General features: G+C 34.9%; 1 protein-coding gene across 6 annotated transcripts in view; it reads right to left on the reverse strand.

Moving 5' to 3' along the window:
* LOC145242393 (uncharacterized) overlaps positions 1–25,406 on the reverse strand; it is a 717,261-nt gene that overhangs the window by 433,472 nt on the left and 258,383 nt on the right. For 2 of the 6 annotated variants that reach the window (XM_080105419.1, XM_080105418.1), the window contains exon 1: positions 23,452–25,320. The exons of the other annotated variants lie outside the window; for them this stretch is intronic. The gene's annotated coding sequence lies outside the window, so the exon portion shown is untranslated. Of the gene's footprint in view, positions 1–23,451; positions 25,321–25,406 lie in introns of those variants that run through there. 6 annotated transcript variants of the gene reach the window in all.

Genomic DNA, 25,406 nt, shown 5'->3' on the forward strand with positions numbered 1-25,406 from the left:
ATAGCTTAACATGTACATGTTTACATTAGATTTGAAAACCACATTGTTGTAGTTAATTAATAAAGTGGCCTTTTTCAAAACCATCATGCAAAACCTTACGCTTGATACTGCATATAGATAAACACTATATAAAGATGAAGTGTAGTTGAATTAACTATCAGGTATTTTACTGTGATAAATGGGTTCAACTTTCACATTTATTCAGATATATACATATATTGTTGATCAACACCTTTAACCATTGCAGCAACAACTCTAAGTTCACAAGCTGCAAAAGAAGGTCGGGGGTTACATTGGCCAAAACATTATGAACTACCTCACATACATAATACTCTACATATTTCCCCCCAACCTATCCCAAATAGGTGAAGGGAGCAGTTGTCCAAACATGACCACTCTCTTTCAAGGCTTAGAAACAAAAAATACTCTCAGCTTATCTGTTACGTGTCGCTGGAGACTTCTTATTTGTGATGCAACATTCTGAACATGTATCTATAATTCTAATCTTTACGTTCTAATGGAATTTTTGGATTTTCTACTTATTTTATATAGAAAACTCCGTTTTTGGCACTATTTAATGCACCCACACTTAATTTTGCTACATTTTTGTTGACAAACAGCAACTAAAAAAAAAGGGATAGAAAGCAAAGAAATTAAGTGAAATTGATTCACAACCAAGTGGTAATCAATAGTATTACGGACATAAATTAGTCAATTATTTTGATTTTGATTTATTATCTCATTTATGATATATTTGCATAAAAAAGAATTTAATACAAGTTTTAAGACTTAAGTTTCCAAAAAAAAACCTAACAGCCAGCTGTGGTCCTCTCCAGAATGTGCTGCTGCCATTGCACACAGAAATCATTTTTTCCATTGCTTCCACTGTAATAGATGTACTGAGATTAAAGCCGCTTTCAGGACTGCCAGCAACCACTGTAAGAAAGTAAGAAAGAACAGAAGAGAGAGTTGTATGCTCAGTCCATCAAGTCCAAAGTAGCTGAGCAGCGGCTTGGTTCCCACCAGTTTTGGCAAATAGCAAACAGAATCCTGAACAGAAGAGTGTATTCTATCCTAACTATCATCAATGGACCTGAAGTAATCTTGTCAGCATCAGACAAAGCCAAACTCTTTGCCAAGAACTTTGCAGCTAATTCTACTCTTTGCGATCAAGGCCACCAATCTCCAATATTTCCTCTTGTATCAAAAAACACGCTATGTGATATACAAATATCTGTACGTGATGTTGCCAAACTAATCAAAAACCTTTATCCAGTAAAACAACTGGCCCTGACAGTATTCCAATTATAGTACTCAAAAAAACTTCAACCAGAACTAGTGTCCATACTTACAAACCTGTTTAAACGCTGTCTTAAGAAGAATTGCTTCCCATCAACCTGGAAAATCTCATCAGTATGCCCTGTATTTAAGAATCACGAGGTTCTTTGCTCAGCAACCGAGAAGGCTAACATGCTTGCCAGTTGGTTTGCCTCAAACTCCACACTGGACCCTCTAAACCACCCCCTACCTCAATTTCCTATGCGGACAGACGCCACGCTAGACGATCTGATAATCACTCCTGCTCATGTGCATGCTATCATAAAAAACCTTGACACTTCAAAAGCATGTGGACCCGACCTCATCCCAGCTGTGCTATTAAAAAAGTGCTCAGCCGAAGTATCTCCAGTTCTCTCCAAACTCTACAACAAATGCCTTAATGAATCTTGCTTTCCGGGCTGTTGGAAAACTGCTTCTGTGGTACCAGTATTCAAGAATTCTGGCGAAAGAACTGACCCATTAAATTATCGCCCTATTAGCCTCCTCCCACTTTTTGCCAAAATATTTGAGACCTTAATTAACCAAGCTCTAGTCCAGCACCTTACAGATGCTAAACTTCTGACCGACCAACAATATGGATTTAGACAAGCCCGTTCCACAGCAGACATCCTCACTGTAATCTCTGAACGCATATACCATTCACTGGACAAAGCGGGAGATGGCAGAGCGGTAGCTCTAGATATATCTAAGGCTTTTGACAGGGTATGGCATGAGGGTCTCCTCAGGAAGATTAGATCTTACGGTATCACTGGTAGAATACTTAACATAATTAAATCCTTCTTAGATAAGAGAAAAATCCAGGTTGTCTTCGACGGTCGTACATCTAAACAATATGATATAAATGCGGGAGTGCCCCAGGGATCTATCCTTGGACCTCTGCTGTTCCTGATATTCATAAATGACCTCCCCGACAAAACTGCCTCTGAGATGGGTATATATGCTGATGACACCACACTCTATAGCAGGCACGACAGGAAAACAAATGAACATATATCTAAAGTAATGGCAGAAGCACTAGAGGATGACCTCCAATCAGTAGTGGAATGGGGACAAAAATGGATGGTCACGTTCAATGCCGCCAAGACAAAACTGGTTTCATTCAATAATTACAAGAAACCCTCTCTACCACCTATAGCAATGGCCAACGACTCTTTATCTGAGAGTACGTCTCTCAAGCTCCTTGGCCTAACGTTCACAGGAAACATGAGTTGGAACAATTACATTGAGGGCATTGCCAGGGCCGCTGCGAGGAAGGTGGGCTCTCTCTACCGTGCTAGAAAACTTCTAACACCCGAAAGTATCCTGTACCTCTATAAGGCCACTATTCGCCCATGTATGGAGTATTGCTGTCGTATTTGGGCTGGTGCATCGGCTACTAGTCTCTCGCTCCTTGACAGGGTTCAAAAGAGAGTCGCAAATCTGATAGGCCCTAAACTGGCATCTAAGCTTCAGCCTCTGTCCCATCGTCGAAACGTTGCATCCCTCTGCCTGTTCTACAAGTATTATAATGGTGAATGCTCTGAAGAACTGCAAGCACTTGTGCCCCCACGGCGTGAACACCCTCGACAGACCCGACAAGCTGCAAAATCCCACCCCCACACTGTAGAGATCCCTAGAAGTAAAAGATCTTTCTACTCCAGTAGTTTCTTCCCCAGAACTGCTAGACTTTGGAATTCCATTCCAGGTCACTGCTTCCCCAACTGTACTGACATGCATAAGTTCAAGTGCAACGTGAACCAACATCTCGCTGCCCTAATCCCTACATAGAACCCCAGTAGATGTTTCCCCTGATAGTAGCCCCCTACACCAAAGTGGCAATGTGCCTTGTTTGGGGTGAAAATGTAATAAAAAAAAAAAAAAAAAAAAAAAAAGAAAATTCAGGTGATCGCTCTTCTCCCTCTCAGTACAGGCCAATAAGTCTCCTGTGCGTCATGAGTAAGTTGCTGGAATCTGTGTTAAATAGAGAAGTAGTCAACCCTCTCAGCAAAAATAACCTTCTTAGTGACACACAATATGGTTTCCATTCTGCTAGATCTACAGCAGATGTGCTTACAGTTATATCTCATAGGATTAGCGAATCTCTTAACGGAGAAAACCTTTCTAGAACAATTGCTCTTGACATATCAAAGGCCTTTGATAGAGTATGACATAAAGGCTTACTTCACAAGATCTCCAGCTATGGTATAGCTGGAAATTTCTCAATTATTAAATCGTTTCTCTCTGATAGGTTCATAAGAGTAGTAGTTGATAGGCAGAAATCAGAAGCTCACAGTATTAATGCTGGAGTCCCTCAGGAGTCCATCCTGGGTCCAACTCTCTTCCTGATCTGCATTAATGATCTTCCAAATCACATCCTTACATCATTCATAAACATTTATACTGATGACACTACCATCTATGGTAGCACATCTAAGACCATAAACAACCAAGTTCTCTCCGATTCTCTCTCCTCTGATCTTGAGCACATGGTACAATGGAGAAAGAAGTGGCTGGTTACTTTTAATGCATCTAAAACCAAGCTTTTCTCTTTACATCATCAATGCTCTGATCCCCATCTGGCATCAATTGAAATGAATGGTTCTCGTATTGGGGAGGCCTCACATTTTGACAAGCTTCTGGGCTTGACTTTAGTCTTGATCTAAAATGGGACACATACATGAAATCCATTGCCAAGGCCGATGGAAAAATGGTGGAATCCTATCGATCCACTAGATATCTCACGGCTGATGCAATTCTCTATCTATATAAGAGCCAGATACGTCCAAGTATGGAGTACTATTGCCACACTGGGCAGGAGCTGCTAGAAAGGACTTATCCTGCCTAGACTTTGTAGCCTCGTAGGAGATGTCCTTTTCTCTTCCCTGCAACCTCTTTCTCACAGAAGAGATGTTGTGAGTTTGTCTTTGCTTTATCATTATTTTCATGGAAGTGCTTGACTGAGCTTCAGTCTATGGTCCCCTCTCGCCAAACTTTCACAAGAAACACTAGTCTAGCTGAAAAGACTATCAATAATTCCCCCCACTCTTTATCTGTGCCTAAACCTAAACATAAATTCCATGAATAAAGCTTCTTTCTTAGAACTGCACGCCTGTGGAACTGTCTTCTGTTTTCCTGCTTTCCAGCTGACTACAATGTGGTTGTCTTCAAGTCCAATGTAAACAAGTTCTTGATGAGCCGTTCCACTTAAGTTAATAAATTTACCGAATTTCCATTACTAACGGTTACTATCTTGTCCTATTGACTACTATACACCCTTTAACCCCTATCCTCGAATAGTCTCTGGCCCTTGATAAGTGGCGATGCTTTTGTAAAAAAAAAAATAACTAAATAAATAATAATAATATTTAAGACTAAGTAGAGTAATCTAATTGCTAAAATTCACTTTTTGAATAACATTTTAAGATCTACTTTACTTTAAAATCTAAGGAAAAACATTGGCAAACATGTATCATCAATAATTTTTTTTTTTTTTTTTTTTTTTTAAATTTCCACCCCAAACAAGGCACAGTGCCACTTTAATGTAGGGGGCTACTATCGGAGACATAAGTTGCAGGGATATTATGAAGGGAGATGAGCAGCAAGATGTCTATTCATATTATACTTGAACATCTGCATGTCAGTACAGTTGGGAAAGCAGAATCTCGGAAAGGAATTCCAAAGTCTAGCAGTTCTGGGGGAAGAAACTATTAGAGTAGAAGGCGTTTTTACACCTTGGGATCTCTACTGTGTAGGGGTGGGATTTAGCTGTTAGTCTGGTTTGTCAAGGGTATTTACGTCAAGGGGATACAAGTGCTTGTAGTTCGTCAGAGTATTCATCATTAAAATACTTGAGAGACTAGTAGAAGATGCACCAGCCCAAATGTGACAACGATACTCTATAGATGGGCGAATGGTGGCCTTATAGAGATATAGGATACTTTCAGGATTAAGTAGCTTTCTAGCATGATAGAGTGAGCCCATCTTTGCAGCGGCCTTGGCAATGCTCTCAATGTATCTGTTTCAAGTCATGTTCCCTGTGAACGTTAGGCTGAGGAGTTTAAAAGAAGTACTTTCAGCTAATGTGTCTTTGGACATTGCTATTGATGGTAGAGAAGGTTTTTTTGTAATTACTGAAGGAAACAACCTTAGTCTTGACAGCATTGAATGTGACCATCCATTTTTGTTCCAATTCCACTACAGATTGGAGGTCTTCTTCTAGTGCTTCTGCCATTTCCTTAGATATATGTTCATTTGTCCCCCCCCCCCGTGCCTGTTATAGAGCGTGGTGTCATTAACAAATATACCCAATTTTATCAGAGAGGTCATTTATGAATATTAGGAATAATAAAGGTCCAAGGATAATCCCTTGAGGTATTCCCACATTTATATCATATTGTTTAGATATATGACCGTTGAGGACAACCTATATTTTTCTCTTATTTAAGAAAGATTTAATTATGTTAAATATTCTTCCAGTGATACTGTATGATCTGATTTTCCTAAGAAGACCTTTGTGCCATACCCACCCTGTCAAAAGCCTAAGATATATCTAGGGCTGCCGCTCTACCTCCCCCCTGCTTTGTCCAGTGAATGATATATACATTCAGAGATTACAGTTAGAATATCTGCTGTAGAACGGGCTTGCCTAAATCCATATTTTTGGTCGGTCAAAAGTTTAGCAGCTGTAAGGTGATGGACTAGAGTTTGGTTAATTATTTCGGCGAAAATCGGGAGGATTAAAAAAGCGTGAGGACTAGAGCTTGATTAAATATTTTGTCGAAAAGCAGGAGGAGGTTAATATGGCGCAAGATTCGTTAAGTCATTTGTTGTAAAGTTTGGAGAGAACTGGAGCAACATCGGCCGAGCATGTTTTTTAATAGCACAGCTAGGATGAGATCGGTTCACATGCTTTTGATGTGTCTAGGTTTTTTATGATACCATGCACATGAGAAGGTGTGATTTTCGGATCATCTAGTGTGGCGTCTGTCCACAAAGGAAAGTCAGCGGGGGGGAGTGGTTTGCTGGGTCCAAAGTGAAGTTTGAGGCAAACCAACTGGCATGCATGTTAGCCTTCTTGGTCGCCGTAAAAACAAGCTCATGATAGTGGGGGAATTGTTGATTTCCCATTATTTACAAAACTGTTATAAATTTTCCAAAAATCAAGGGTTCCTACTTTCTGTGCTTCAATGTGTCTCCTAGTGGTTTCAGTATATACTATGCATAGAGTTGTTGCTATTTCTCTTACAATTCCTGCTAATAAGTCTATATTTTCTGAAATTCATTTTAATCCTAAACAAATGCTAACATGTTGACTCCTTATTTTTTTATCTTTTCTTATTTTTATTTATTGTCATTATTTTTATTTATTTATTTTTTGTTTTAGAGAATAAAAAAATTATACCAGGTTAAATATGAAACATTTGGAGAAAAATGAAGAAATTCTTAAATATTTTAATTAAATAAGCATTTCCTGTTTTATTACAATAAAATTACTTTAAACGAAGTTATTACACTTCCTATGATTCTTACTTTTGTGAAAATCAGCAGAATTTATGTTGATAATTGGGCTAGACGTTTCTTTAAAATTTTTCAAAACATTTCTTTTGTTTGTTTATTATACAATTTTTAGTTTAAAAAAGTATATAGATTCTCTTTAATTTGATGCTACGATTTTAAGTTAATAATTATTGTTGAAATAGTCTAAGAAAACTGATAATCATTTTTCCAGATATTTTTAAAGTTGATTTATTCAAATTCACCCCCCCCCCCAAACATTTATCACTGTAATTTTTTTTAACACGTGAATATATAATTTTTCCTTTTAGAGATTAACTTTGGTCTGTTACCTTTCAAACACAATCAAAATTTAGCTGTAAAAAAAAAAAAAAATAGTGATAAGCCTCTTTTAAGAAGCATAGAGATCTAGTTCTTTTGGACATTTTTGTCCGTGCCTAATAAAAACGGATCTTGAGCAACGTAGCCTTATATGTTTAGTCACTTATTTATATTAAACAAGATGGCTACTTTACTTAGAATAGATATTTATATGAATTTAAAATTCTTATAATTTCTATTAAATTTTTTAACGCAAATAGTTCACAAATTAAAGCAAAGCAAAATAAATTCTTTTTGACTAATTTCATAATTGTAATTTCTTTTGAAATAATTTGTCTGTTGGTAAAAGTAAAGATTAATAATTAAGTAATTGTGCAAATTTAAACTCTGCTCAAATTCAACATGGGTTACAGTCATATTGGAAACAAAAAAAAAATAATAATTACAGACAAAATAAAATAGGATAGATTTTCAGAAAATTCAGGATGAAAATAAGTAAAATTGAGAAAACCCAAACATGACTGAAAACAACACGAGAAGAAGAAAACATTCTTTTAACAGTTTTTCAAATTTAGAACTTATATATATATATATATATATATATATATATATATATATATATATATATGCATATATATATATAAAGGAGTAATGTGTGTGTATGTGTACAACTCTTCTACAGCCCACACCACTGGACTGATCATGAACAAACCTGGCATGATGATGGACCCTCATCTAAGGCTGGTGCACACCATTTTTCAAAGTAAAGGTTAATGGTCAAGGTCATAGCCTATGTATATATACTGTCCTACAGCTCACACCACTGGGCCGATCATGACCAAATCTCACATGATGGTCTCCGACCTAGGGATGATGCACACCATTTTTCAAGGTCAAGTTAAGGTCATATTTGGTGTGACTCTTACAACATCCAGTTACTGCTGAAGCGGGTAACTGAGCGCACAGCAAAGTCTTGAGCGAAATGCGGGTATCTTTGCTAGTATATATAGTATAAAAAACAAAACAAAAAAAAAGTGGAGACTCGCTTGTTTAATGATTCACCAAATACAGGATACAATTTTATAGGTAATAGACAATTATGTACATCCAATTTTCCATGAAGAAAATAAGAATATAAACACTGCCAGCAATATAAATCTACTTGACTTAAATAATTAATTGTTGGTGGATTTGAAAGGCTTCAAAGTGAAAAACAGAGAGAAAAAAATAACTTCTTAAGAAACAAAGTGAAGACAACTCAGATTGACTTCTTAATAGAAATGAAAAAAAAACCCGAAAAATTAATTTATCTTCTATTATATAAAAGGCAAACGTTTGTCTATGTGTTCGCATGTCTGCTTGAAAAACTTGTTAACCGCATTGTACACTACAGGCACGAACACAGTATTGTTAGAAAGAGCGGTCTCTCAGACACATAATATCGAAAAATTGGAAAACATCGTCAATTATTTCGTGTAGAAATGTTGTTTTGTTTGAAGGTGAGGGGTCAGATAAAAACCTTGCTTTGCACTGAGGAACAAGAGAAAGATACCCATATGCATTAAATAAAGGATTCCCAAAATTCCACACAGATTCCAGAGTTTTACAAGACACACCTGATGAAAGTTGGAAATTATATCAGCTGAATCATTGTGAGAATACATTCAAGACAATAACAGTAGTACAAAAAAAAAAAAAATTATCAATCCTCAGTTAAAAAGTTCCAAAGCATAAACCTATTTTACTCTTAATGGTAAAATTATTAACTAAACTAAAAGTACTGAGATAGAGAATGAAAACAAAGCGAAACGGAATATTCTGTGCTGACTAACTTTAGTTAGAAAATATGTGCACATCTGTTCACACGGAACCCCACACATTCACCTGCCTACGCAGGTAATTTGAGACCGGTTTTATTTAGATGAAAATATGGTGCTTAAGTTAAAGAAAGCAGTAACACTCAGCCTCTTATATTAACACACACACACACACACACACACCTATTTTCCAGATAGTCAGTAAAAAAAAAAAATATATGTATATATATATATATATATATATATATATATATATATACTAGCAGGGAGACCCAACGTTGTTCTGGATTGAATAAGGATCAACAAATGTTCCACCCTCCCATACTTTTATTGTCATCGAAATCAGTGAAAGTGCCCATTTTTCAATCAAATCGATTGATTGCCTGCTCTACCCACGTAGTGTACCAGGAGGAAGCTTCACATGCCTTCCTGCAGTAACTTTGTAACATTGTAGTTTACATTGCATTGTAGAGAATCTACTGTTCATTTTATACAATTATTTTATATATAATGGCTTGAATTAAAGTTTAACATGCAAAAGTCAAGTATCGTGGTTCATTTGTGCTCTAAACAGAAATATTCATTTCAAACGCTCTTCTGTCTTTTAAACGAATCTACAGTTAATTTTATAGGCTGGGTCTTTCTGCTTGTGCGGTGATAAAACTTCTCAAATACACTTGTAATGTTAGCTTGTATAAAAGTGTTATTTTGGTCAAAATAGGACTTCCTTATTGAATCGGATATTTCGATTTTCGATACTGATCAGATCCATTCCAATACAAAACCTATGTAAGAACACTCCCAAACACATTAAGGACCTTTGTGTGAAATTTAAAAAATATCAGCCCAGCTGTTTATGAATGTGTAGGGAATAAACTCGCTCGTACACACAACTTTCCTTTGATGGTAGAGATACATATAAAGTAACCAATATTTCCAGCTCGCTATCCTTTCGCAAAGTTCGCTACTTCATTTATCTGTTAAAGAAGATTGTAAAGAATTGAAAATAAAAATGCCTGGGCAATGATGTGTATGCGGAGATGGGCTATTTTTTATGCTTATTTTTTTTATTTAATTTAAAAGCAATAAAAACAAAAGTGTTTGCGTCACTGTGCGAAGGAATTAGAGGAATGGGAGCAAGCAGTCAGTTACTCTCACTCCTTTCTGAACTCCATGTTTCTTTCTAAATTTTTAATTTAATTTAAATTACCTCCCTCGAAAATGAATCATCAAATATTTTGAGAAAGAATTTTCGTAGCTTATCCTTTTTGTTGTATTAAATCACTCACACAAAACTATCACACATATACAGGAAAAATAAAAATTACAATTGAATAAGATGAAATATTATCTCTATCTCTACTTATATATAAAAGGCACTTTGTCTATGCATGTGCAAGTTCATTCTCTATGGACTCCGAAACGGTTGGGCTGATTTTTTTTAATTTCACACAAATGTACTTAGTTTTTGTATCTGAATGTTTCTGACAAGTATTGAGAATCATTAATCAAAAAAGGAATAATCTAATTTTGAACAAATTAACACCCTTATAAAGCCCAACATAATGAGTGCATTTGAGAAGTTTTACAATCGCACAAGCAAAAGGGCCCAGAGTATAAAATCAACAGTAGGTTTCTTGATAAGATAGGTGAGCATTTGAAATAATAGTTTCTGTTTGGAACACAATTGAACCATGATACTTGACTTTTAGCATTTCAAACTTTGATTCAAGCCATTATATAAAAATAATTTTGAAAACTCAACAAAAGGTTCTCTACGATGCAATATAGACTAAAACGTATTATGGACTAAGTCACTACGGGAAGGCTTGTGAAGCTGCAACCGGGTGCACTGCACCAACTAGAGCAGGCAATCGATTTGATTTTCTGTGACAAAGTATATTGTGGAACATTCGTTGATCCTCATTTGTACTACAGGGTGGAACGATAAAATTACCACCCTAGAAAAGATAACATGATTCCATTTCCGTTTGATGAAAACCGTTTTTTTGTTGCAAACCATCACTAGTTGGCCAGTTGTGTATAAATCCCAAGAGCGATAGGGTCCTTCTATCATGTCTGAAAGTGACACAATGTTCAACAAGCGAGATCAGAGATGTACAACTCATGTTCTCTACCAAGTTATGACAACAGGACCATTACTAGCATCCTCAAAATGCAAATCCGGACGGTTCAACATTTGAGGGCACAGCTCAAGGCATCAGATGACCTCTTTCTGCCATGGTTATGGTCCGGTTTCAAGTGAGGGCCACATCATGCCACCTCATATCTTCGAAGTCGGTTTGAAAGTCAACACCAAAGTGTACCTGGTTTTGCTGAAGAGTGTGGTAATTTCCTTATGCAATCAGGTGGTGGCTGGCAAACCCTGAGTATGGCAGCTGGCCCACAAGTCCAACCAGATACAGGCGTGGTTGCAGAAGGAGTGCTACGATTTTGTACCTTTCTCTCACTGGCCCCCCTCTCCCCCCAACCTAACCCCACTAAACTACTTTATTTGGTCATATGTTGAGAAGATCACCAACATGACCTCCCACAACACTAAAGCCAGCCTGATCGTCGCCATCTACCAAGCTTCAATCAGCACTTGTGAAAAAGGTATGCTCTCATTTCCGGACCCATATCCAGGCGGTGATTGAGACTAAAGGCAGCTACATTAAATAGATGTCAGCTCTACTACATAATTAAGTTACCGGAATTGATTCTTTCAATAAAAGTTTTAAAATAAAGCTGTAGTGCTGTTTTCTTTAGGGCGCCAAATTTCTTGTTCCACTCTGTATATATATATAGTATTCCCAAAATATGTTGTATTGTTGATTTAAATAACAGAAGCCCGATTTGATTGTAATATAGAAATGATAATTTAAAAAGATTTAACACATACACATATATAAGTATTATGATTACTAACAAGACTATATGGAAATTTCGTGCTGCTTTCTGCATCGATCTGTATGATTTATTCATAACAACACTCGAGTGTGTGTGTGTTCATATAGTTCCATATGACTACAAAGGAATATCCTAAATGTTAAATATTCAGGTTTCATGCTGTTTAGCAAATATCGAACGCTTGGATTTGTTAGCCAATGTTTCCGTTGAACTTGGGAATTGGCAAAAATGCAGTCTGGCTAACATTACAAAAAGGAAGCAAATAATAAATATAAACAAATAACTTTTACTGAATATAAAAAATGACAATTTTCTATCATTTTGCATAGATTTTCAGTTATTAAACTTTTTATGATGTTTGTTTTATTTAAAATTCATTTCAAAGCTTTGAAGGTTTGTAAAAATAATGGATCCAACATGGTTGCAGTAATTTACTTGATTTTTAGCTTCTATGTTGCGTGCTTAACGACTGAAAAATCGAGATCTAAATATTTTTAACTTACTGAAACTGTTTTAAAGTTTTGCTTTATTTCAGGATTAGTTGGAAAGCTTTTGGCCTAATGCGATCATTCATTTAAAATTTCTTTTACAAGCCTTCAAATTTTTAAATAAAATTTGTAAAAAATTTCAGAACTGAAAAATTATACAGATCAATATAAAAAAAAATCGGTTGTATATTTATTTTATTTTCGTGCTGTTCTTTTGCATGGGATTTTTATGTTCCACTCTGTTAAATCCGTTGAAAGGTTGCCAAAAAATCTTAACAACCAAAATGAGAATAGTAGTATGAATAATACAAATAACACACATTATCAATCCTCATCTCAAAAGTTTTGAAACTGATATCACAGTTTTTTAAGTGTCAAATGAAATAAAAGGGGAACAAATAGTGGTAAAGGTTATGACCCAACAGGTCAGGGTCAGGCTATTTGTTGAAGATTGCTAGCAAAACAGATCTGCAACATATACTCTTATGAGAAAATAAAAGAACATGTGTTTTCAAAAATTGTCAATTGAACATTTATATATATGTATATTTATCTACAATTATATAAATGCAACTTTGTGTGTGTGAGTTCGTTTCTTATAGACGCCGAAACAGCTAAACAGATTTTCTTTAAAATTTACAGAATTTTATTGTATAAGTCTGGGAGTGATCTTAGTTAAGTTTTGTCTCAGAATACCCTCGATAATTACCGATAATCGAAACCATTATTTTAATTTATCCATCATCGGTAAAGCCATTTTTTCCATGTCGTCGCTTAGCAACAATGATAAAACAACGGGCTGTGAAAATTCTACTGTTGGTAAGTCGATAGTGTTTTTTTAGGGGGGGGGCATGACATGGTCTGTAGGTTCAAACTTTGAATGTAAATTTCTTCATTTTTTTTTTGTTAACTGCAAATCTTATAAGACTTGAAAATTTACATGTTTTGTTTTTTTTTGTGGTCTGTAGGTTGAAACCCGCATGTAAATTTCTTAATGTTTTTTTTTTTTTAACTGGAAAGAAGTTTATGTAAAATAATTTTATTAAAGGAACAGAGTGCAATGTAGAATAACATATATTTTGGATTAAATTACTGCATGGAGGCATGTGAAGCTTTCTCCCGGCCGATTTCACAGATTTTGATCACAATAAAAATATAGGAGTGTGAAATAATCATTGATCATGATTCAATCCCGGGCAACGTCGAGTCTCCCTGCTAGTACATATATATAAATGATAGTTGATGCTACATGTATAAATTTGGTGGCAAAATTATAAATTTCTTTACTTCTATATTATCCATTTTAGTTATGCAAGCAGAATCTCCTAACGTCACAGTTCATCAATTTTTTAATGAAATCAAAGTGCAGGAAAAGTTGGTAGTAGTTGTGATCCGTTAGCTTACAATGTATTAAACACTTAACATCCACGAGTCGAGAACAGTTAAAATATAAGATTAAAGAGAATGGCAGCACTAATGAGTAGCAACAGCCTTATTATATATAGAAGAATGAAAATGACAAGAATTTTGCTTAAGTCTCACTCCCACTTAGGTTAATTTGTGTGTTTTCAGTCCTAAACAAGCCAGGAAACAGTATTCTTTAGAAAAGGTTGGGTTACCATTTTTTTTATTTATTTATTTTGTTTTTGTTTTCTCATTCCCTACTTCCAATGAATTTATATAAAATTAAGTTTTCAATACATTAGAATGTTTTACGAAGGATGGCTCCTAGACTAAGTGTGGTATTGTGGTGACCTAAGAGTAGGATAGGCAGAGGATGACCAATGAGCCCACTTTTTCACACTTTTAACGATCCTGAAATTTGTTAAATAGAATTTTATTTTATTTTACACCTAATAAATAATTCAAAGTGTAACATCTGTTCTTTCCTCTGATAGTGAAATATAAATCCTTCTAGACTGAGAAGATTTTTTTATCCGAATCCAAAGTGCCTCTTGTTGGGGTAAACTGAATTTTCGTCACATTAAAAAACAATCTTGTGTTTTACTCTAATCACATGGGGAAGCAAATAAATAGAAACAAGAACAAGAGATTGAAGAAATGTTGTCTGTTGACTGATGCTATGGGGTGAGGAAAAGAAACTTCAAGAACTGTACATTCTGTTAGAAAAAAATTCTTTAAGCGCTTTCTGAGATAAGACGGCTTATACTATTAAGATGGCTGGAAGCCAAAAACATCCTCTGTGCAGCGATTTTTAACATTACAGTTTGGCATCTGTCCATTTCAAACATTTTCTCTAGCTGCACAAGTGTTTTTCATTAATTAATTTAATTTTAGGAATAATGAAGTTTTTTTCTGTTTTTTAAGTAATGTCAGTGAAGAAATTCTAAAATATGTTTTAATTTTAATCCTTATCAACACATTCAAAACGTTTGTGTTTATGACCCACATAAAACAATAGTGAATTCTGAATCGTTTGTTGGTCTGATCTTTAAAAACAAAGGATACTCACTGCCCCAATCTGTTCTGGTTTGGTATTCACCCTGAGAAAGTTAAGCCAGTTTCTTCCTTCAAGAAGGAAATTTCTAACTAATATTAAATGTTAATGTTAAATTCATAAATGATGCTTAGTTGTATGTACTTCTCGATCAAGAGAAATGATTTTTTTTGCATGGAGGTGTGACTACTCTTCAACATACAGAGCCTAGTGCTCCCAAACAGTTACCCATCTGGTACTTATCAAACATTGCTTAACTTTGGTGATCTCACAATTTCTAACTAACATTAAATTCATAAGCATTCCCCAGATGCATGTATATCCCAGTCAAGAGATGATTTTGATTAATTTTCTTGCAAGGATATGTTGCTGCCCTCCATATACAATGCCTGATATTCCCAACTGATCACTTGATCAATCTCAACATCTTTGCTGATCTAATGAGAACTGATGTGTAAATACAAGTATGCTGTATGACTCCTACCATGCACAACAAGAAGATAAGTAATATCTGTAATGTGATCATAATTGTATAACAATACAAGAGCAATAATTCTATTGTTTGTATGTTAAAAAGTAGTTTTCTGATGTGGTCCTGAGAAAATAAGGTCTTGTTGCAAGTCTCCGACGGCACCAGGGGGCCCTGTTGCAGGTCTCCGATGGTACCAGGGGGCCCCGCTGCAGGTCTCCGATGGTACCAGGGGGCTCCGCTGCAGGTCTCCGATGGTACCAGGGGGCTCCGCTGCAGGTCTCCAAAGGAACCAGAGGGCCCCATTGCAGGTCTCCAAAGGAACCAGAGGGCCCCATTGCAGGTCTCCAAAGGAACCAGAGGGCCCCATTGCAGGTCTCTAAAGGAACCAGGGGGCCCCATTGTTGGTTTCTGAAGGCACCAGGTGTTTTGTAGCAGGTTGCTGACAGTACCAAGGGGTCTTGCTGCAGGTCACTGATGGCACCAGGGGGTCGTTACAGGTTCCATTGAACCCAACTAATCTCGTTGAAAGTCTCCAATGGCACCAATTAGTCTCAGGAAAAAGGTGTACATTTAGAGAATATTATTGAAAGACAAAAAAAAAAAAAACTTGGATATTCATGAGTGAAAATTGGTGAACCAGTCAGATATAGATTGAAATTTATTTGTATCAAATATAATTGGAATGCAGAAAAGAATTTTTGATTTTATTAATGATTTCATGAGTGGCATTTTTAAGGGAGTCATCCCATTATTGTTGAACCGATTTCTTTCCTGACCTGCATTACATCCTGAATGAAGACAACCCATGCACAGTGGTCCTAAGAAATCTGGCATTGTCTTCATGGTGGTATCATAATTGCTTAGATACCCATGTTGCACTGTGAACTTCAGAGCTCCGTCAAGTTCTATCGGATGGTTATTAAGCAGGATTGAAGAGACTTTAAAATGAGCGTGTTGGCTGAGAATAGCAATAGGGACATAGTCAACCCTCTGCAATGTCAGAAGTCATTGTCAAAAACTTCACCATGTACATTAATTCTAATTTATTTTCTTTAAATGACTATGGAATTTCTACATGTGTCACTCATAATAATTTATTATATGTGAACTAAAAAATGTGTGTCTTTTCTACTAGTATAAAATTATGAATTTGAAACCTATCTTTTTAACCCATTACAGCATGAAATACAGTCATTTTGAAACTAATTTAATCTGTAATGATCATTTGATACTACATAACCTTCAACCTGTTAAATCAACGTTATGTTGTTGTACACTAATCTATGCTTTTTCCTTTTTTATTATTTAGCTTACGTTCACCACAAACAAGGCATATTACAACTGGGATGTAAGGACCAGATTAATAAGGACATACTAATTGAGAGGTTGTGTACCAAGTTGTTTATTCACATGAAATCTAAATTTATGCATCTTGGCAGTCGAGGAAAAAGGGAGTAGGAAGAAATTTCAAAAGCAAACAGTTCAAGGAAAGAAACTTTTATAGTATTCAAGCATCTGAAAATGTCTAGTTAAAAGGTGGAATTTTACTGATTGTCAAGTTGATTGGGGGTATTTATATTTATATATGGGACACAAGTTTAGTAAGTTCAGAGGATATTCCATTGAAGAAGAACAAGTACAGAGACGCAATATTGTGGCAATGGAAGAGAGGTTGGAGTTTGGTAGACAACAGAGGAATCTATTAGATTAGAAGTTTTTTCTTACTTAACCTGTCTAAGAAGGAGAGACTAGAGCTTGAAGCATCAGCTCAGAGGTAACAACAATACTCAATACATATATATATATATATATATATATATATATATATATATATATATATATATATATATAATTCAAACACGGTAGTGTTTGAATATATAGTTAAATGTTAGTTTTACTCATTTAGAACTGCTTTAAAGCTTCACTGTTCAATAATTTTGCAACCAAATTTCAAACAATTTTTTCGGTTTATATGTCACCTTCTCAGCTGTATTTTGCAATAAAAATTTTCAATCTTCCTTCATTAAAACAAAAGTTATAATAAAATTACTGATGTTCAAAAATCTTCAGAATAAGTAAGGAACATGAGAGATGGTTTCTTCTGATTGGCTGTTGGTTACCATAGCAACTTTTTCGTCATCAACACCTTCATAAATCATAGTGGGAATGTCGCTCGCATGCCATCTTATTTGGGTTATATAGAGAGAGTAAACAAAAGTTATGCTCTTTGCCATGCTAGGGCTGATAATCTTTCACTTATGACGTTGCCCGTTAATTCTGTTTCTCTCTTATTTTTGTCTCCTTTTTCTGTTTATTTACTTATTTACGTCTTTTATTTGATTTTTTTTAGTTAGTCAATTTAAGAAGTTGGTAATAATTTTTATGGATTGTTAACAATGCATATGATATTGAACACAAAAAAGAAAATATTATTTCAAAGAAAAGTCTGGAAAAATCATGGATTACGTAGAAAAACGTGAGCATGAAAAGTAATATGGCTAAGATTAAACAGAAAAGTAAAAGGACTAGTTGTTAAAATTGGAAAAGAAAAAGACAAGATATTCTAGTAAAAATATAATAAATTTATAACTTAAAATATTGCAGCAGTAAGAATATTTTAAAAATTCAATTTAACTATTTTTATATATAAATTCTTAATTATATATATATATATATATATATATATATATATATATATATATATATATTTATATATATATATATATATTAGCATTTCAGCCCGGTGTTGCCCAGGTGTTTGGATGTGTATGTTGAGTAAAAAAAAAAAAAAAAAAAAAAAAGTGGTCGTAGGAAGGCAGGCTCGAACCGCGAAGGAAGAAAAGAACGGGGGGTAAAAATACTGACGTCTTTGTGGTTACAACTACCGCCAAACCAGAAACTCATGTTTAAATTAAGGCTAGACAATCGAAAGGAGAGGATAACTTTAAAAAATATTGTCGAAAAAACGACCCCCCCCCTGTAGAAAAGTGCCTACTTGAAGGTGTTGTTAGCCAATTTTTCGATATTTGTTGTATGAAAGGTCGAACTTCTAAACGATTCTAATATGGGTAAAATCCGCCGCCTTTGTTGAAAGTTTTAGGCACACATGCAAACATACATACGAACATACATACATTTATGTATTGGTAACTAAAAATTTTCGACCCAAACCGATTAAAAAGCTTGCCCTATCTCTGAATACCCTTTATGTAAAATTTCAAATGTTTAGACCAGAAATTGTCTGTGTAATTTGGTAGAGACCGCAGAGGTCAAATTTTTTTAAACTTTGACCCCTATTATGGCCCCCTTAACATTTGTTTTGGGTTCAGATCAAGTTATTAAGTTAGATCCATGTCCAAGGAACCTATATCTGAAATTTCAAGTGTTTAGACCCAAAACTGTCGGAGGAGTTTGGTAGAGTTCTCAAAAGTCAAATCGTTGAACTTTGACCCCTTAACAGCCAAATTTCTGGCCGAAAACTGATCACAAATCCCAAATCTCAGTACCCTGTATATCAAATTACGAGTCTTTAGACTTAAAATTGACAGAGTTATTGCGTAGGGAAATGTACACAGACACACAGACACGTTCACTTTATATATATATATATATATATATATATATATATATATAAATTCAAGTTTTACGATATCTTTTTTGTTTATTAAATTGTTAGGTGAAAGTATAGAATAGTTACAAAACACCCGCCAGCCCGGTAACATAAATGCATAAGTACCAATAAAGTGATTTTTAATATCGTATTCAGCTAAATCCATAACAAGCGGCTCTTGAATGAATGGTTTATTTTATTGTCGCTGCACCGTAATCACGTGATTAAAATTTTAGCAGACGAAAAATTGGGAGGCAAAAGAGTCACAAGAACCATATCATTTGTATTGTTATCAAACCTCTCGATAATCTGAAAGTAACTTTGTAGTTATCGGTCCGAGAAGTCTTAAAAGGCCTATCTTCCAAGGTTTTACCTCCTCTCTGGGGCGTTATTTTAATGCTAATCGCCTGAAGTGCCCCTACCGGGAATGACAATGGGGCTGCTCAAACATTTTCTGTAGGTCAAAGTGCACTTATTCAAGTTAAAAAAAAAAATACACCTGACCTTGTGCGAGATACGTAAAAGCACAGAGGGCAGGAGGACACTAATATGAAATACATTTAAAAATGTTTTAAAAGTTCAAACAAATTAATTTTAAAAAATCAAACCTAAGTTAGTTTTTCACTTAAAACTTAAATGCATCATTGCATCAGTCTATACTTTTTAAACAGGTAGATGTTACAGTTTTTAACTGGTACAAATAGAAAAGAATGACAATGTAAGAGAAGATAGAAACAGGAAGTTCAACGAACAAATAAGACACATGGCTTAATTTGTTTTTGTTTTGTTTTGTTTTGTCGGTAATTGTGATCTGACATTACAATTTTTCAAAGTTTGCGGAACGAGTCTGAATATAATTACTTTGTTTTTAAAAATTAAAACGCAGAAAGGATTTTTTAAAAGCCAACGTTCGTTCCGCTATTTGGCGCCTTTGCACTGCAACAAGGTTAAAAATTAAGCCAGCTAGTATCCACTTCATGACGTCTACCGGGATTGTAAACAGTGGTCGGTATTTTGTTTAGATTAGGTCCACCCCACCGGCCACCGCCACAATTTTCTTTTAAATGGCACCTTTTCTAGGTTTTCGACTATGCACACTGACGACTTGTAGAGGTTTTCGACTATGCTGAATACAAAAATCGCATTGAAATTTTGCAGAAATAATTAGTTATCGAGATATAAAAAGTTGCATTATGCATTGTATTCGTCAGCGGCCATCTTTTTTACGCATGTGCAGTGTCAGTCATAGATAAGTAGATTTGTTTATGGCGCGCACGCGCGTAAAAAAGATGGCCGCCAAAGAATACAATGCATAATACAACTTTTTATATCTTGATAACTACTTATTTCTGCAAAATTTCAATGCGATTTTTGTATTCAGTATAGTCGAAAACCTCTAATAGTCGTCATTTAAAAGAAAATTGTGGAGGTGGACCTAATCTGAAAATTTACCTAGTGGTCAAGTGGTTGACAACACAGACTGACGATCTGGGTGTTTCCACAAAAATAACTTTCACTCGGGGCGTTGGCAACCTTCACATGGTCCATCTCGTAATTACCTAATGTCTATATAGAAAGAATTCTGACTAGAAAATATATTGGGGAAATCAATACCAACAATAGAATCTTCAGATTCATACGATATGTCATATCGGATATGGGACAAGGAGAAAGAAGCAACCTTAGTAGAATTAGAGTCTCCAATGATGCTGAGTTAAACAGAGCTGAAAGGGAAAAGATAACGAAATAGCAAGGGCTTATGTACGATATGAAAAGAAACTGAAATCTTAAGATATCTATCATTCCAGTTGTGATAGGAACAGCTGGACTCATAAAAACTACCTGGCAAACATACCCGGTGAACCAAATGCAAGAGAGATTCAAACAATTGCACTTAAAGGGACAGTTAGAATTTTAAAAAAGATGTCAGTTGGAATTAGATAGCAGGTGAATGTTTGACATCCGGTAAGATGCTCCATCCCCAGCCTGACCAAACTGATATGAAAACTAAAAAAAAAAAAAAAAAAAAAAAAAAAAAAAAAATATGATGACCATCATGTCCACCATAAAGCTGAAAATTGCGAACCAGTGTTAATCTCCCAAAATATCCAATTATTTTAGGGCTCTTAACTTTTGACGGAATTTTTATTTTTATCATTTTTCCCCAAACCCTCTGGCCTTGATGGAGGAAAGCTAAAACTTGCTGCTATGGTTCCAAATGATTTGAAATAACAGCAAGGGGAGACTTGATTCTAAATATTTCTCATATGTTTATCTCCCCTCTTTTGGAAATACGGTATGATTATGAATATGTTCAGTATCAAATCCATATACACCGTGAAATTTACTTTATGTATGAAAACCAAAGAGGGAAGTTATAACATATGAGAAATATTTGGAATCAAGTCTCCACTTGCTATTATTTCAGATCATTTGAAACCATAGCAGCAAGTTTTAGATTCCCCTCTATCAAGGTCAGAGGTTTTGGGGAAATATCAGATATTTTGTAATCCATATGCAAAACTAGTAAAACAAATTACCATAACTGAAACATTTTATGGCCGTAAAAAAGTGCTAAAAATAGGCTCTGAATGATGAAGGACCTATTTAATGTGCGACCTTAAGGGCAAATGTCACATACCCCACTACACAATTCAGATCATTACCTTTCCAACGAGCCTTCATTTGTCAAATTCTGGTCAATAGTCGCTGAGATTTGGAACTTTAAAAATTGACAAAAACGGTGGTCTATCTATTTGTCTATCTATCTATCTATACACACACACACGCGCGCGTAGCCAAATTGAATTTGAAATGTTCATATCTTTGGTTCTATGGGATGAAACTACGAAAATTTACAAACTTTTTGAAGATTATAATACTATTCTATGCTTAAAATTTTATAACAATTGTTAAAAAAAGAACCAATATTTTCAAACTAATAAAATATACTCACATTTGCCTATATTTGTATATATAGTGTCCTGGCAGGTTAGCTTCAGTTTTGCTGCTATGAGATGAATTTTGCTTACGGTTTTTTTTTTTTTACTGGGTTATCTCCCTTGTGGCCTTGCCAGGCCACTAATATAAACGTTTGAACTTATTAATAATTGTGCACTTTTGTTTAATAATTAATAACTGAACCTTGTATTTTTACTTGATTATTAAAAACCGTCAAATAATTCGAATGAAAAATAAAATTATTATTATTTTTATTTTTTTTTAATTTGATTATCTGTAATAATTCTTATGGGTTTGAAAGCATTTAAATTAAATTTAAAACGTTGACCGTTTTGGTATTACTGATAACGGTCCATGGTTACGAATTCGGAATAGGGGCGTGTGAGCGAGAAAATCCAATAATTGTTGGTGATAAAAAAAATAAAACATTGTGAAAAAATAAATTTAAATAAGCGGCCTAAAATATAAGTGGTGATGTTTTTTTTTTTTATTAACACCGATTATTCGCAATTTTCGACTTCAGATATGGTGACTACGATAGTTTCTATTTTACCTCAATCTAACATGCCCCCCTCCCAGATAGGGGGCATCGTGAAATGGGTGCAAAAATAGCAGAAAACCGAGTGTTCGGCTTCCTGATAGAAGCGTCTCAGGCGACCAACAATAAACCAACAGGTTCCATAAAGTAGGAGGTCATATCTAGGAGGGTCGACCATGCCTCATACAGCAATAAGGGATCTGTCAGATGGTCCAGGGGGCAGACTCTAGTTTGCAAGGCGAACATCGGCTAGTATCTAGTATGACAACTAGCGAGAACCAGTCCAAACCCGGCTGCCTATACTGATTTGGTAAATTCTGGTAACTAGTTACAACAGCCGAAAGAAGACTACACAAAGTGAACTCTGGTTCCTGAAAAAATAGATATTTACATTGCATTTTTGATACTTCTACAGAATTTAAACCAAATCAAATAGACTTTTACTGAATTAATTGCAGCCATTTAGGTTGGGATTTCAATTAGGTTAGGGTTAAAAAAAAAAAAAATCAAATTTCTATATAAGTACATTATTTTTTTTTTTTTTTTTTACAATGTTGGTTACATTTATTTTTTGTAAAATACAATGCAACAATATAAATACATCAGCTTAAAATTAATAAAATACAACGTAAATAAATCGGATTTTTATTATTTTATTTTATATTTTTTGTTTGTTTTCGTCTTCTGCTTTTTAGGAACCCGGGTTTCATTTTGTGTGGTCGCTTTTAGTTTTTATATCGTACGTAACTCGATGCCGGAATTTATTGAATCAAAATGGACAATCATGTGGGTCGTCGATGTAAACACCGATTATTCTTTGTAACCTAATTGGAAAACTTTTGAAATAAAGATTTCTATTTTTTTCAAGCATTACTAATTATTCTTAGAGTAAAATACACTTTAAAAATCCATATAAAATATTTACCAAACTTATATTCATTTTCTTTGACAAGCTAAATATTTTAGCCCAAGTTTTCAGCCAAAAGAGGTCATTTAAAACAGATAAAAATAACCGTTTAAATTTTTTTGTTATAATTAAACTTACCAAAATTTGATTTCCTTAAAGTGTGGAAGTACCTGTTTTCCTTTTTCAAAAACAACTACGTCGTGTAAGTACGTCCTTTGCCTTTGCAGTGAGTCTACGTTTGTTTGTCAGTAGTTTTTATTTGAAGATATTTTCTTCCTGAATGACTACACCTTCCTTTAAAAACTAAGTTTTTTTGTTTTGTTTTGTTTTTTTTGGCGTGGGCCATCATACGCGCACCTCTCTCTCTCTCTCTCTCTCTCTCTCTCACGCATTCTCTAAAGCAGCCGTCCCCTCTCTCTCCATTTCTCTTTTACTCTCTAAGTACTCCCAATCCCTATTTGTCTGTCTCTTTCTCTCTCTCAATCACTCAACAATCTCCTTCTTTATCTCTAAAACACTCTTAACCCCCTTTCTACCTTTTTACAAAGTGGTGTTGGGTAGGGGTGATCCGATCCGGTCCTTCCTCAAGTTAGAAAAGAACGAAAGATAAACAAATAAGAACAATAATAAAATAAATAAATAAACTTCCAAAGTCAGTCGAAATTTTAAGATAGGATTTTACTATTATTTTATATACTTGGCTAAGAAAACGGCAATCTGAAGAAAACATTAACAGGAAAAAGTTTTACTTCTTAAAAACTTTTGTTTTATCATTTGCGTAGGTATTACATCGGTATATTTATGTAAGCCTACAATGTACATATCGGTAAAAACAACAAAAACATCACCAAAGGATACCACTACACATACAGTTAACGTGTATTCGAAGATACGTCAAAACAACGTTATGCACGAGGGTTGAGTATATGTTAGAATAATGTTATGGTATTCGCAGTTATGTAACTTGTGCACATAGTCGCTGTATTCAGTTTTATATGCATCCACTATAACTACACTGATTTACGTTGTGTATGCAATCGGTGCATCTTGTAAAGATGCTGCGACTACATCGTTGGCGTATTGTGCAAGGAGGCTGCTAAAACATAATGCAAGGGTGCATAAATGTATGCACTCAATGTATCCTGTGAGAACTTACAACCCACACGTGGCTAGTAAGGGCACTGCGAAATATGCAGTCCATGTATCTTGCAAGCAAACTAACGTGTGCAGTCCGCGCCTATTGAAAGGATGCTCCAACGTACGCAGTCCACCACGTGTCTCGCAAAAGATACTGCGGACGGTTCACGCGGCTTGCAAAGACACTGCAACTATTATTTCACGTTAAAATTGGATCGTTTTTGTTTTGTTTTGGGTTTTTTTTTTGTTTTGTTTTTTATAGAGATGCGCATCGTTGATGGCAGAAACAATAACAAAATGACTGTAGATGCAAGGATAACTATACTTATACAGTGATTACTATTCCAGATAATGACTGAACATGTTGCGTATGCGATGTTGTGGACTCAGTTCAGTCATAAGTCATCATTATTCTAACTTTGATTTTTATTCAAGTTACAATGCTGCCATCGACGTATTGTCAACAGTGTCGATGATGCGATATCATTCATGCCTATAAGTTCCTGATAGGAAAAAACAAGATCAATCAACAACACTAACTACTTCACGGCACAACCAACAGAACGAAGAAAAAAGAACACTAGGAAGTTTTCATTTAGACTACACTTGGTCACCTGTTGAAATGAACTGCCGGAATGCGTTGTCGATGCTAAAGATGTTAATGATTTTAAGGAACAACTAGTCATGTAAACAATATTCTATTCAACTCAAGTAGTGACAAGAAGAACAACAAGCATGTGTAGCAGCGGGTGTTACTTTTACCTGAAGAATAAGACGTTATTTTGATGACTACTTGACACAAGATAACTTAATAGTTGACTGAATAGTTGACTGATCTATTAAAATTATTCTGTTAGATTTTCAAAGTCAGACCCAAGTAGCATTTAAGCTTACAATTCAAACTTTCTGATTATTTAATTTTCGTTTGTTATTATTGGGGCGTATTATTTTATTAT

The sequence above is a fragment of the Euprymna scolopes genome, chromosome 21, assembly GCF_053919585.1.
Source record: "Euprymna scolopes isolate OS-2025 chromosome 21, ASM5391958v1, whole genome shotgun sequence".
NCBI lineage: Eukaryota > Metazoa > Mollusca > Cephalopoda > Sepiida > Sepiolidae > Euprymna > Euprymna scolopes.